The sequence below is a fragment of the Mirounga angustirostris genome, unplaced genomic scaffold, assembly GCF_029215605.1.
Source record: "Mirounga angustirostris isolate CCGP_5_RB_7025 unplaced genomic scaffold, mMirAng1.0.hap1 SCAF_17, whole genome shotgun sequence".
NCBI classification, from domain to species: Eukaryota; Metazoa; Chordata; class Mammalia; order Carnivora; family Phocidae; genus Mirounga; species Mirounga angustirostris.
In genome coordinates, this window is record NW_026991725.1 from 21,319,228 (window position 1) to 21,333,760 (window position 14,533).

Here is a 14,533-nt window from a genome sequence, read left to right on the forward strand (position 1 = left end):
CATACATCACCCGGTGCTTATCACAAGTGTACTCCTTAATCCCTATAACCTATTTCAGCCATCTCCCCTTACCGCCATCCTACATCTGGTAACCATCAGTTTGCTCTCTATGGTTAAGAGTCTGTTTCTTGGTTTGTCTCTTTTTTCCCCCTTTATTTGTTTTGTTTCTTGAATTCCACATATGAGTGAAATCATACCATCTTTGTCTTTTCTCAGACTGACTTCTTTCAGCATTATACTCTTTAGCTACATCATTGCAAATGGCAAGATTTCATTCTTTTTATGGCTGAGTAATATTCCAGTGTGTGTGTGTGTGTGTGTGTGTGTATCCATTCCTCAGTTGATGGACACTTGAGCTGTTCCCATAATTTGGCTATTGTAGATAATGTGGTAAACATCAGGGTGCATGTACCCCTTTTGACTTAGTATTTTTGTATTTTTTGGATAGATAGCTAGTAACGTGATTGCTGAATCATAGAGTAGTTCTATTTTTAACTTTCTGAGGAACCTCCATACTGTTTTCCAGAGTGGCTGCACCAGTTTGCATTCCCACCATGAGGGTTCCCCTTTCTCCACATCCTCACCAACACTTGTTTCTTGTGCTTTTGATTTTAGCCAAGGAATGGCAATTTTTCTTCTTAAGATTTTACTTTTAAGTAATTTCTACACCCAACATGGGGCTCGAACTCACAACCCTGAGATCAAGTGTTGCAAGCTCCACTGACTGAGCCAGCCAGGCTTCTCCAGGAATGGAAATTTTTTAAAACGTGCTTTTTTTTTTTAAATTTAAATTCAATTCGCCAACATGAAGTACATCATTAGTTTCAGAGGTAGAGTTCAGTAATTCATCAGTTGCATATAACACTCAGTGCTCATCACATCACCTGCCCTCCTTAATGCCTGTCACCCAGTTACCCCATCCGCCCACTTACCTCCCTTCCAGCAACCCTCAGTTTCTTTCCCATAGTTAAGAATCAAAAGGTGCTTTTGCCTAGCACACCTTATAAGCCTTAGAAAAGCTTACTTACATCTTGGTCCCAAATCTGTTTCTTCCTATTCTGCTATCACACTTTTGTCCCTTTGTGGAAAGTGTTTTGCTTGACGATTTATTGAGTTAATAATCTTTTTTTTAAGATTTTATTTTTAAATAATCTCTATACCCAACAGCCCCGAGATCAAGAGTCTCATGCGCTACCATCTGAGCCAGCCAGGCGCCCCAGATGAGTTAATTATCTTTTTTTTTTTTTAAAGAGTTTATTTATTTGACAGAGAGAGACACAGCGAGAGAGGGAACACAAGCAGGGGGAGTGGGAGAGGGAGAAGCAGGCTTCCCGCAGAGCAGGGAGCCCGATGTGGGGCTCGATCCCAGGACCCTGGGACCAGGACCTGAGCCGAAGGCAGACGCTTAACGACTGAGCTACCCAGGCGCCCCGAGTTAACTATCTTAATAGGTCTTTCCCATTGTTCTACTTCTGTAAATATGGATACTGTATAGCAGCCTCTGAATGCCCTGATCCTGGTGTCCAAAATACTGCCTTACAGATGGCATAGCTCATTGATGAGTGAATAAGTTGATAGCAAAAAGTAGCTCTCTGGGTTTCAAATATTCCTTTACTGCCCATCTTTTCTAAAATCAGGTGTATTGTTAAATCTCCTTTGAATAGCTTTAACCTAATAGCTAATAGTAGATGGCAAATGTAGGCCTTCAGTCAAAATGCCTCCTTAAAGATAATGACAATCTTTATTTACTGTGATTAACTTCTTAGTTTTTGAAAGTGAGACTAAAGGTGCCCTGAGTTTAAAAATGTTCTTGTCTTACGTACAGGCATTTTAATTGAGAGACAGATCTTCAGGAGGTAGGTTATTGTAAAACAAGTCACTATAACATATAGAAAATTTAAGTATCTCTAGTTGGACATACTCAAGCTAATGAGATAAAATGCTGGTTGGAGATCTTCCTCCTTAACCCTCTCCCTATGCAAACTGAAAAGAGCATAGACATGGCACAGCAAGTGTGTATCTTTGCTTGAATAGAACACATGCTTTCATCAGAAGCAGGATAAAAGCTCTAGTGCAAGATCAGTAAGAGGAAAACAGCTTTATTAGAAGACAAGTACGTGGGGCGCCTGGGTGGCTCAGTCGTTAAGCGTCTGCCTTCGGCTCAGGTCATGATCCCAGGGTCCTGGGATCGAGCCCAGCATCGGGCTCCCTGCTCGGCGGGAGGCCTGCTTCTCCCTCTCCCACTCCTCCTGCTTGTGTTCCCTCTCTCGTTGTCTCTCTATCTGTCAGATAAATAAATAAAATCTTTAAAAAAAAAAAAGACAAGTACGTAAAATTGCCATTGCCGAATAGAATTCCTTATACTGTTGAGTATGCCAATCAGTTGATGCCTAATCGATTTGGCCCGGGAGGCCACTTGAGATCTAATTTCTTCAGTTTGTTTGTGTTATGTTAGGAAGACACTATCTTCATGTTTAATGAACCTTGGATCAATATCTGTGCATATAACTGGAAAATTAGTCCAACACTTCTGTTAAAGCCATTTTTTAAAAAATGTTTTGAATCATTTGGTTAACAAATACTCATACAGCACTTACTACGTATCATGCATAGTTCCAACGCAGTTTACAGAAGGGGAGCTGAGACAGTTAACTCACCCATGATTGTATGGCCAGTAAGTGGCAGACCTGGAATTCAAACTCAGTGAAGTTCCAGAGTTTATGCTCTTAAACTCAGTGCTTTGTTCCCTGGGATTAGTTGTTCTTCTGATTTGAAGTCAAGGGAATAAGGACTATTTTTGATGTATTAGCCACATGACTGGTAGAATCTCTACAGGAGTGTTCATGAGAAGAGTTTAATGGGAGGCTCTTGGCCATGCTTAGGAGTCATGATGATATATTGGGGGAGATACTTTATATTTCCAGTGGCCATAAACTATAACTACAGGCTATCGGGAAATGTTTTTAGAAATCATTAAGTCAGTGCTTTAATTTTGTTGATTTTCTTAATTCAATTGTGTAAATTGCTTCTCTCATTTTAGAACCACTGGATGATTCCCTCAGGCAGTAAGGACTGTAGACTTGGTGGCCCCATTCCTTCTAAGTAAGATTGTAACTGTTGACCTCCTACAGCTGTTTTCACACACATTCCTCACCTGTGCTATTGATAAACACCATAAGGAAAGGTCAAGTCAGTCACCAAAATAGTCTTCAACAATGTGTTCCCTAGTACCTATGATCTGTTTCTAAGTTACTTGGAAATACATGATTTCTGTGTATAAATGTTGTGATAAATGGTCTTCCTGCCCTTACCCTTCTTACCCTTACCAAAATAAAAATATTTTTTGGTTTAAAAAGTCACATTTTAGAAGCATAACTTATTATGGATGAACTTATATTCCCATTAGTGTTGCTGTGAGTTTTGAACATGTATGAACTGCACAGTAGGGACTCCCGGGTGGCTCAGTAGGTTAGGTGTCCGGCTCTTGGTTGGGCTCAAGTCAAGACCTCAGGGTCATGGCATTGAGCCTCGAGTCAGGCTCTGCACTCAGCGTGGAGTCTGCTTGTCCCCCTCCCTCTGCTCCTCCTTCCACTCACACACACACACTCTCTCTCAAATAAATAAATCTTAAAAAAAAAACCCTGCACAGTAAACAGAAAAACCCATTTTTTAATGGCTCAGAAGAATTTCAGTAGTTTCTACGTGGATTAAATCTCGTTACACCTAGTGCCAATTTTTTAGATCTGGAGTTAGAATTTGATTGGACCAAGTATTGCTGAACCCTTGGCTGGGCCTTTGGAGGTTTAGCTTGGGCTAAAAGTCATCTTGTTAATGGAATGTGAAGTAGTAAACATCTACTAACCATTTTTCAATATTTGAGGTTTAAGATTTATATTTTAGAAGACTTGCTTTACATACAGTCCATAAGTGGAGCTTTGAGATCATCTCACAAACCCTAGAAGAAAACAATGAGGGGGCAGCTCACGTGTGGAGGCTATTTGAAATGGAGTCTAATTCCGTCCTTAAGCATATTAAGTCATTTGGCTCAAGTTGGCTCAGTTTCTTCATCTGCAAAATGGGTAGGGGGATATCTGTATACTTCCCCGGGCAGTTCATGAGGCGCTAATCCCCTCGGTATGAAGAACTGTCAGTGAGGTCATGGAACATGTGTTCTTAGGGGTTTACAGTAGTTACAAGGCACGAAGTCCAGACTTTCACCCTCGGTTTGTTGACCTGTGAAATCAGAAACGTAAATGCAGACACCAACCGTCTTTATCATAGCGACATTTTGTTGTCCAGCCTGTTACTTGCATCCACAGAGAATTAAATAAAAATTCTACGGTAATATCCTAAAAGCTCTTCTATTCCTGTTTCAGTGATAAATACCACTGAGTGTGTGTCTCTAGTTTTGAGGCGCTGGTGGGGAAACCGTGTTTCAGCATTCTTTTTTTTTTTTTTTTTTAAAGATTTTATTTATTTATTCGAGACAGAGAATGAGATAGAGCATGAGAGGGTCAGACGGGGAAGCAGACTCTCTGCCGAGCAGGGAGCCCGATGCGGGACTCGATCCCGGGACTCCAGGATCATGACCTGAGCCGAAGGCAGTCGCTTAACCAACTGAGCCACCCAGGCGCCCTCAGCATTCTTTTTCATACAATCGGCAAGTTGATTTAAACCCAGAACACAAGTTGACGTTCCCTTTGAGAGGAGCCAAAAGGTTGCTAAAGTGTCCGTGCTGTTGTGAAAAGTACTGAAATGGTTGTTGCTGTTTAAACAACACTGGCTCGGGAATAGGAGTAGTTAAAGGTAGCTCCGGCGAGAGACGTGTCCTACAGAGAATGGTGCTCGCTTTATTTTAGCGCAGGTAGAAAAGAAGAGGAGGTTTGCTTTGCAGAAGGGAAAAACATTGAGGACTTGGAAGGAAAAACACATTCCGTCTGGCATTATGAGCACTTTACTTCACTGATAAAATATGACCAGTGTGCAGAACAGAGAACAGGTGTAAAATATTTTTAGACAAACCTTGGCATATACTGTAGGTCTCATCCCTTCTATCTATACACTCAAGTCTTTAAAAAATAATGGTGGAAAAACCACACTTACCAAATAAGCTAGACCTTGCTTTTATGGTTTTCAGGTACTAAATGTTAAAGCCAGACATAAATTTCCTTCCCAGCCATCAGGTTGCAGCTGTTTTTAAACACTGGGGCTCTGCATGCCCTTCTACAGATCTTGAGCCTCCTTTTCCTTCCTGAGCACTGTTGGGAGAGCCAGGAGAACATGGCGCCATGGCCTCTTTCAGAGCATGCAGGAAGAAATGTGACAAGCATGGACATGGCAGTGCTCTAGCTTGGTTTCTGGCAAATGGGTATAAATCGATGACTTCCGGATACCGATGGAAGGGAATGCTGGATACCCCTTCTGTCAGTGTGGGTTACGAAATGGAGTCACGTTGTCCGTTTTAGCCCGGATGCCCTGTGACACAGTCTTGGTCGTTCTGGACACGTCCCCTTCTCTGCACGCAGGTGCATGCATGGCTTTTCCATGCTACCCACCCCCGACACATACCATCCATCAGTTCATTGCTAAAAAAGGATGAAGGTTGGATTTTGATTTGTTTTGTAATGGGCATGCCTGTTCTTTTCCCACTCTGATTATCCAGATCTGCCTACTGACCCCAGAGCTCTGTTCCCAAAAAGAACACTCTTTGTTTTGTAAACTCCCTGTTATTGTGAAGTTCGAGCCCTGGTGACTTACTTTCTGCTAACTCCTTTCTATTTCCAGGAAACGTGATGGGATCTCCAAACCACTTCAATCCAATGCCTAAGATAGCTGCAGTCCCTGGGCAGTCTTTCTAGAAACTGAGGTGTCACCAGAGGCCCTTTAAAGATTTGGGAACTGTCCAGTTTTCAGAGGGCTATAAAGAATCTTACCTGGGGAAATGTCATCTTTCTGAATCCTACAATAGATTGGAAGAAACAAAGGAAACTTTTTTCCCCCCCATAGTTTAGGAAGAAATGTTTTTTAGAAGGAGACTTGTTTAATATCTGAGCCACAAAAGTTCAAAGAACTCTTTAGATCCTGTGAAAAAGGAATAGACAGATGGAGGTAAGACCTTATCTCTCCCAGGAGCCTCTGCCTGAGGAGAAGGATCTGGCAGCAGGTAGGAAGGCAGCTAGGTCGTGTCTCCTCTATCTGCCCCTCCTTCAGGATCTGGGAAAGGGGAGAGAACAGGGCAGGAGGGAGCCTCTGTACACCCTGCCTTGGGACTTGTCCGGAGATCAGTTCTCCTTAGTGGAGGCTTTGCGGAAGTCCGTAGACCCAGGACACTAGCCTTAGCGCGGGCACACCACACTTGGCTGATGGCTGTGCGGCTTCTTCCAGATGTGAAGGAGGGTAGGTGCTCGTCCCTTGCATGCTGCCTCTTTGAGTGATGATGACTTTGGCATTATTTGGACTCTTCGGGAGTCCAGAGGGAACGACCCAAGTCAGAAGCTCAGTAATAATGGCCAACACTTTATAGTATTTACTATGTGCTAGATATTGTTCAAAGCACTTGTATGTTGCAACTCATTTAAATTTCCTAAGAGCCCTCGGAAGGCTGTGCTATTTCCCTCATTTATAGATAAAGAAATGGAAGCAGGGAGCTTGTGACGGTTACGGCCAATGGAGCCAGGACTTGAGCTGCGGGCTTCTGTTTCCAAAATCTGCGGCCCTTCCCCATTACCCTATACGGCTCCTTTGGTTGACCTCAATAGGAAGGCTTTGTGAAAGCACCACACTTGATTCTTTAGGGGACATTATCTAAAAGGCACTCTGCGCCAAGCTCCCCATGCACACCCAGCGTGGTCCTGTACGTGGTGGTTTGCTCAGCAACCCCCACCTCATTTTAATATCGTCTCTGCTGCGAAAATACAGTGGAGTAGGCTGTGAGAACTTGAGGGTCACACGCTGCTTGTATTTACCCACATCCCTGCTGTTGTCTGGGCACTCAGAATCTGTGAGAAGTCACTCTCGGCGCTACCCATACCTGAGGTCTACGGTCCCAGGCTTTCCTCGTACTGACGGTAGCAAAAGGGTGAGGCTGACTCAGCAGTTGCTCTGGGGTCACATTCCACTCAGGTCCCTAAATCGTCTCAGACAAAGGGAGATATCATTTGAACCAATCCCTGTGTCATCCACTCAATACATTTGTTGAGCATTTACTGGGTTAGGAACTCGTGGTGATGCATATAAACCTTTAAGACCTTGCAAGGAGCTTACGTTCTAAGAAAAGATAACCTACACGCCCAAATGATCAGACACAGGAGAATGTGGAGGTGTGAACAGAAAAAGGAGAGAGCATGCCCATGTGAGGGATTCTAGATTGCAAGGGGGAGTTATCAAGTGATGAAGAATGGGTCATCCGGGGAAGCATGGGCTCCCTCCAAGTCCTAGCCTCGGTGGAGGAAAAACCTGATCCTGGTTCTTCTTCTCCATCGGATGTGTCCCAAGTGGGAAGAATGTGTGCTAACCCTTGGGGGGAAAAAGCCGAAGAAATCAGAACAAGAAGCTCAGCTGCCAGCCCATCACTCCCAGGAGAAGCTGCCTTTAACTTTGGATATTTTAATTTTTTTCATTGTTCCAAGTTTTGAACAGAAAGACACTGTACAAATGAGCTGGTTTAGAACTCTGTTCACCAAGCCCAGGGGTGGGATGGGGAGGTCAGGTAAGAAGTCCAAGGGTAGGAGTGGTGGTAGTGAGCGGTAGTAGGTTGCCCGGGAGGGATGTTCTAATTCTTATCTTTTCAAGATGCTTATCCTAGAAACCTCCTCAGGCTAGAAGCTCCCTCTAGGGGTCATCTCATTTGTTTTTCTACCTTTAGAGACAAAACTCTCTGTTTTTGTAAGTATCAGGGTTCACAGCAGGTAACACCCTCCCAGAAGTTGGTGTTGGTGGAATATCTGCATAAACTCAGATACCCCCAGGGTACTCCCACCTGCCGTCCCCCCAGTCACCACACTCTACTCCTAGCCAAGGGAACAAGTCTTTTCAGAGCTCAACTGATCCGTTTTCCAGTTTGGCTTTTTGGACGCTTACAATATCTTCCAGGTTGAGCATAAATCAAAGAATGAGGCTTTGAAGGAAAAGCTTAATATAAATCTAAGCCAGAAATTAACAGCCCCAAATAACTTTCCTCCTGGGTCACTTTGCCTGGGCAAAGCCCTTCCCCAGGTTCCCCCAGGCTTCCTTTGTGGTTGAGCACTCTGTCATCCTCTGAAAATACTGCTGCAAGCTGGCCAAGCCCCTTCATGTGACTCGCAATGTTCAGAGAGCATCACTTCTCTGAAAGAAGCATGCATCTTGCTTTGGAACAGAAAACACCAGTGTCTGATCTATGTCTTACCCCGCCTTCTCCAGCAGGGACAGAGGTCTGGGCCCCACAATTTCCCCTACAGAATCCTTGGTAACTGCTAAGAACTAATTAAGAATGTTCTAGAGTAGTGTAGGGGCCTCATTAAGCCTCCAAATAAAATTATTCCCAGTAACCCTGTACAAGAAAGAATATGGGCTTTGGAGTAAGGCTTTGAACTGAATCCCAATGCACCCTGAATAGCCATGTCCTGCTAAACCTACTCAGCCTCAGATTTCCTATCTGAAAAGTCCTACTTGTTCCGGGCAGTGTGAGGATTATGTAAGCTATAGAGCGCATTAAGCGTAATCCTCTTCCCCATAGGGAATCACCAGAACTCTCTCTACTCTTCAGTGAGATGGGGCTTGAAACCCCTATCTTCCTCTCTCCTCTCTCTTCCTGTGGCTTAGCCTCAAGGGCATGTGCTCAGCCTTCTTAGGGGAGGTCAGCTGGCCTTAAAACATGCATTTTCACGAGAATCCTAGGCAGTGAAACTTCACTGTGGATTAGCAGCGAGAAGAGAGGAAGCAAAAGTGAGAGGAAACCATACTTGACTGTTCTGTGGTGGAAGATGCTGTACATGGGGTTAAATGCACGGGCTTTGGAGTTACTATACCGACCTAGGCTTGGTTTGCTGCCTGGCCAGGGGCCTTGGGCAAATGATTGAATCTCTGTGAGCCTCAATTTCATCATCTCTGAAATGGAGAGACTATTAAATGGTGGTAAATAATAGACACCTGCCAGGGTTGTGAAGATTTAATGAGATACTGTATGAGCACATATTAGGTGCTGTTACCTCTTAGTAATGGAAATTATTCATCCTGCTACCGGGGCATCTAATTGGCAAAGGGTACCCACCTTCTGGGGTGGACATGGGTCACCATGTGTGTAAGTCTCATTAAAGTTGTGTTGCGCTCATCCAGGAACACCAGCGTTCTCCTCCTCTTAGGGTCATAAGGTGAAATTGTTGGTTGTGATGATTGTAAGGATCGCTCCGAGTCTGAGCTTTTTGGTCACATCAAGACTCTAAGGCTATTTCCCCTTTTATTCTGTTGCCCCTTGTGGTGCATGGAGGTGGGAAGTGATGCTTGAGGTAGGAGGTCGGTAAGAGCTCAGCTCCATGCTCTGAGGTACTGGAGCCAGGAATGAAGGATGGAGAAACGCTCTTAGGGCCTCCATGGACACCATTACTAGACTTTGTTTCTGCTTGCTGGTCTCCAACTGCACAACCTAGAGTCTCTCTCTCTCTCCTTCTTTCTTCTCTCCCCTCCTCTCCAGCTACCTTCATCCTGAACTCTTCCTTTGTCAGCAGAAGGGATTGCATCTGTTCTTACTTTGCTGTCCAAGGGCAGCTTTGGGGAAGGGAGCCTGTTCTCACATCCTGAGTCTTGCTCAGCCATGGGCAGGAACAAGAAACAGCAAGTATCCCCAACCAACTGGAGCAACCAGGCCCAGGACTGACTCGACTATTATTATTCCATTTTGCAAATGAAGATGCTGAGGCCCACAGAGTAACTTACCTTAAGTCACACGGCCAGTATGTGAGTCCAGGCAGTGTGACTCAAGAACCCATGCCCTTCCATCACTCTGACCTTTCCTCACTGCCACTCCACTAAGGAGATTTGGAGACCCTGAGGCCTAAAATATCTGGTGCCCCTTTATGCAATTGAATTTGAGCAGCAATGACCATAACAGTAACCATAACCTTCGGTCAGCACTTCCAACCAAGAAACAAGATGAGCAGCCTTAGCATAGGTCTCGGAAGGAGGAGGAACTGACCCGCTGGTAGACTGATTCTTGGGAGGAGCACGGCAGCAGCTCTCAGGGGCACTGGGCCGGGCCATGAGAGGACTTGGCCTGGCTCCCACCGTCTCCTTATGGGCAGCCCCTCTCCACCATATTTAGCAGAAGGTATAAACCCAGCTTCGCCTGAGTGCCACCACCTGATGGGGCTGGTTGTGGGGGTGCTAATCTGCGTACCTCTTTTCTTTTTTTTTTTTTTTAAGATTTGTATTTATTTATTTGTTTGACAGAGAGAGACACAGCGAGAGAGAAAGAGCACAAGCAGGGGGAGTGGGAGAGGGAGAAGGAGGCCTCCTGCGGAGCAGGGAGCCCGATGCGGGGCTTGATCCCAGGACCCCGGGATCATGACCTGAGCCGAAGGCAGACGCTTAACGACTGAGCCACCCAGGTGCCCTTTTTTAAAGATTTTATTTATTTGACAGAGAGAGACACAGTGAGAGAGGGAACACAAGCAGGGGGAGTGGGAGAGGGAGAAGCAGGCTTCCCGCGGAACAGGGAGCCCGATGCAGGGCTCGATCCCAGCACCCTGGGATCATGACCTGAGCTGAAGGCAGACGCTTAACGACTGAGCCACCCAGGCGCCCCTTGCGTACCTCTTTTCTTTGGGGGGGCAGGACAACAGTTTACTTATTGTGAGTGAAGTAGAGGGGAGGAGAGTGGGGAGTTCTGAGGGCACGGTGTCTTTTGCTCACATGTTCCAAGGCTGCTTTCTCCTGCAGCGACACTCCTGGAAAACCCAGGTTGGCAAGAGCTGAGGGGAGGGAGCTGGGGCGAGAAATGGGAGGGGCGCTCATGGGAGCCAGAGGTAAGGCTGTCCGAGGGGAGGTGGGGCTCATGGTGTCAAAGGGGAGGCAAGGTCAGAGGTGAGGGGAGGCTCGGAGGAGGGGTTGAAGGTAAACTGAGACTTACAGGTCTGGGGGCACAATGGGGTTTGTGGGGGAGGTCAAAGGGGAAGGAGAGGTCAAAGTGAAGGAAGGTTCATGGGGTTAAAAGTGGGGCTTGCTGGGTCACCAGTGAAGAGGGGCTCAGAAGGGGGTGCCTGTGTCCGAGTTAGACAAGCTCGAAGAGGCCGGACATAGAGTGGGCCTCGGGGGTCAGCGGTCAGCTAGGGTCTGAGACAAAGTCGAGGTTCATGGGCTCAGACAAGAAGAGAAGCGGAGCTCCCGGGGGGTCCGGGGTCAGCGGCCTAGCAGCTAGGCCTCCTCCTTGACCTCGCCCTCCTGGGCCCTGGCCTCCTGGTACTTCCAGTGCTCGGACACCGGGTCGTTCGTGTGGCTCTCGGCCTGGTGAACCCCAGCTCGCCCCCGCCCGTGTACCAGTGTCGGGAGGCCTTGCGCCGGCAGGTGGCCGTGAACTGCTCTGAGATGCGCCTGTCACCTCCTGCCAGCGGGGACGCTGCGGCAGGATAGCGCACCGGGCCGCCTTCCTGCTGTTGGGGACCCACGGCTGCTCTGCTTGCTCGACACACCCAGCATCTGTGGGGCGCCTCCTTCGTGGACATGCGGCCGGGGGAGCACGGCGGCCACCGTCGGGCCGCCACCGCATTCCTAGGCGGACGGACGGGCTGCTGTGCGAGCTGGGCTGGGCGCGGAGCCCCGGCCTGGCTGCTGAGCGGGTCAGGGGCGCCAAGCTGGGGGATGGGGAGTGGGGAGGAGTGCAGGTGCGGGCGGGCCGCCGGTTAGGGTTAGGGGTGGCTGGCTGGCGCAGGTCGCCCTGGAAAGACTATAGGCACTAAAGTCAGATAGGCCTGAGCTGGCATCTTGGCTCTACCATTTATTAACCCTTTGACCTGGGGCAAGATTCCTGTAAACATTTAGAGTCTCAGATTCAGTATCTGTAAAAGAGGGAAAATAATACGTTTGAAGTGTCTCTTCCTCCATAAGATCTACAGGGCTTGCTTTGCTCATTCATTCATTCATTCATTGCACAAATATTTCTTTTTTTTTTTAAGATTTTATTTATTTATTTGAGACAGAATGAGAGAGACAGAGAGCACATGAGAGGGGGAAGGGTCAGAGGGAGAAGCAGACTCCCCGCTGAGCAGGGAGCCGGATGTGGGACTCGATCCCGGGACTCCAGGATCATGACCTGAGCCGAAGGCAGTCGCTCAACCGACCGAGCCACCCAGGCGCCCCATTGCACAAATATTTCTTGAACACCCTCTGTGGTGAGGCCTCATGCTGAATGTACAGGGGAGAACCAAGCACATAGTGTCTTTGCCCTCCTGCATGGTGTAGGCTAGGGTGGGAAATAGTAACATTACTCAGAGAGGGGTGCAAGGAGTAAACTGGACAAGATATTTAAAGTGCCCGATCAGGGCGCCTGGGTGTCTCAGTCGTTAAGCGTCTGCCTTCGGCTCAGGTCATGGTCCCAGGGTCCTGGGATCGAGTCCCATGTTGGGCTCCCTGCTCGGCGGGGAGCCCGCTTCTCCCTCTCCCACTCCCCCGGCTCGTGTTCCCTCTCTTGCTGTGTCTCTCTCTGTCAAATAAATAAATAAAATCTTTAAAAAAAAAATAAAATAAAAAATAAAGTGCCCGATCAGAATCGTGAGCACTGTCTATTCCGTCCCTTTGGGTGTCATGTTCCTGTCCCGCTGAGGGGCCCTGCCAGGGCCCCAGCCCCCTCTCTGCTTCCTGGCTACCTGCACAGAAAGGGGCCAAAACAGTCCCCATCCTCAGACACAACTGGTTGTGTCTCTCACACGGACAGCACACATGATCAGGATGCGTACATCCTCATCCCGCAGTATTAAGACTTAGAAAGGGCAGAAAACCCTCACTGCCCTCACCTGGACAGACATGCTGGTCAGAGGCCCCACCTCCAAGAGGGTCCAATCCAGGAGGTGTCAGAGCTGAGTCCTGTTTTCCCTTCACCTGAGGGGGGCGGACGATGGCCAGGGTGTCGCTGGGGAGCCAGATGACAGAGGTCCCTCTCCTGGGGTAATTTGGGATGTGGACACAGAGATTCTTACCCAACCCTGAAATAGAAGTGCTGAAGAGCTTGGGAGCCAGAGAGGCGGGAAGGAGGGGGGCGGTAGGCCTGCCCACCTGACTGCCCTTCCGTCTCCCTCAGGAGAACGCCAGCTGGAGGGTTCTTCTTCCTTCCTCCTGACATAGCCTGAGAGATGAGTGTCACTTGGCCTCAGGGCACATTCCAGAATGAGGCCACAGCCACGAATAGGACCCAGGAACCCTGCCACCCATCCTGCCTATATTAATCACACATTCCCAGAGCGGGAGAGAGACTTCAGACTCCTTGAGGAGGCGGGAGGAGGAGGAGAAGGAGGTGGTGGAGGAGGAGGAGGAGAAGGAGGAGGAGAGGGTATCAGGAAGTAGAGTTGGGAAAAAGCAGGGAAAACCCCAGGGAAGCCCCTCCACAGCCCTGCAGGCTTCCAGTGCGCCTCGTGGCCCTTGGTCCCAGGACCCTTGGTTCATCCAGCAAGCCCCTTGTTGAGCCCTGGGGGCTGGGCCCCCGCAGACCTCCGGGAGCCCCCAGGCAATGCTTCCGGCCTGGGTGGTGCATGTGCAGAGGGAAACAGACAATGGAAGGATCTTGCTGCAGCTGGGGGACAGTGGAGGCTCCTCCGGGGGAGCTGAGTCTGGGAGGATGAGTAGGCATAAGGCTGATGTCTCACTCAGGAATGTAGGCCATGACTGCTTATGTGTGTGAGCGAAATATCATGTCACACAGCAAGGTCAGAAGACAGCCCCGGGGTGGCTGAAGGAGGCAGGCTCTTGGGAGATGTTTGGGGTCCTGATGGGACTCCACACTGTCCAGCCCAGAACAGGGTGTGTGTGTGTGTGTGTGCGTGCGCTCACGCATGTGTGTGTCATACTGAGAGAAGCCAACTGCCTGTGTTCAAGTCGGCTCTGCCACGTGGCAGCTGGGTGATCTTGGGCAAATCTCTGGTCTCCTCCAGCCTCAGTTTCCCCACCCACAGAATAGTGTTCTGTGCTGTAGAGTGGTGATGGAGGCAAGAGATGATGTCTGGTGCCTGTCCCATGGTGAGCGACCACGCAGTGTTGATGTTATAACAGGTCAGTTGGACACTGGGCGCTCCCCCCCACTTCCGCACCCCCTGCCTGAGGAAATCACCATGCGGCTGTGTGTTTGTTCTCCCCCTTTCTTCCTCAAGTTCCGCCCCTGGTCCCTGCTCTCTGGCCCCACTGGCCAGGGGGTGACATCAGACTATGGAGCTGCTAGCCAGACAATGGAGCAGAGTGTCCTAGGAGGCTCGAGGTGCTGGGGGAGGCGGAGGGTGGAAAAAGCCAAGCTGTCCTGCCCCAGAGGCCTCGAGCTGGTCCGGAGACAGCCGGCGCCAGACCAGGCCTCTGAAGA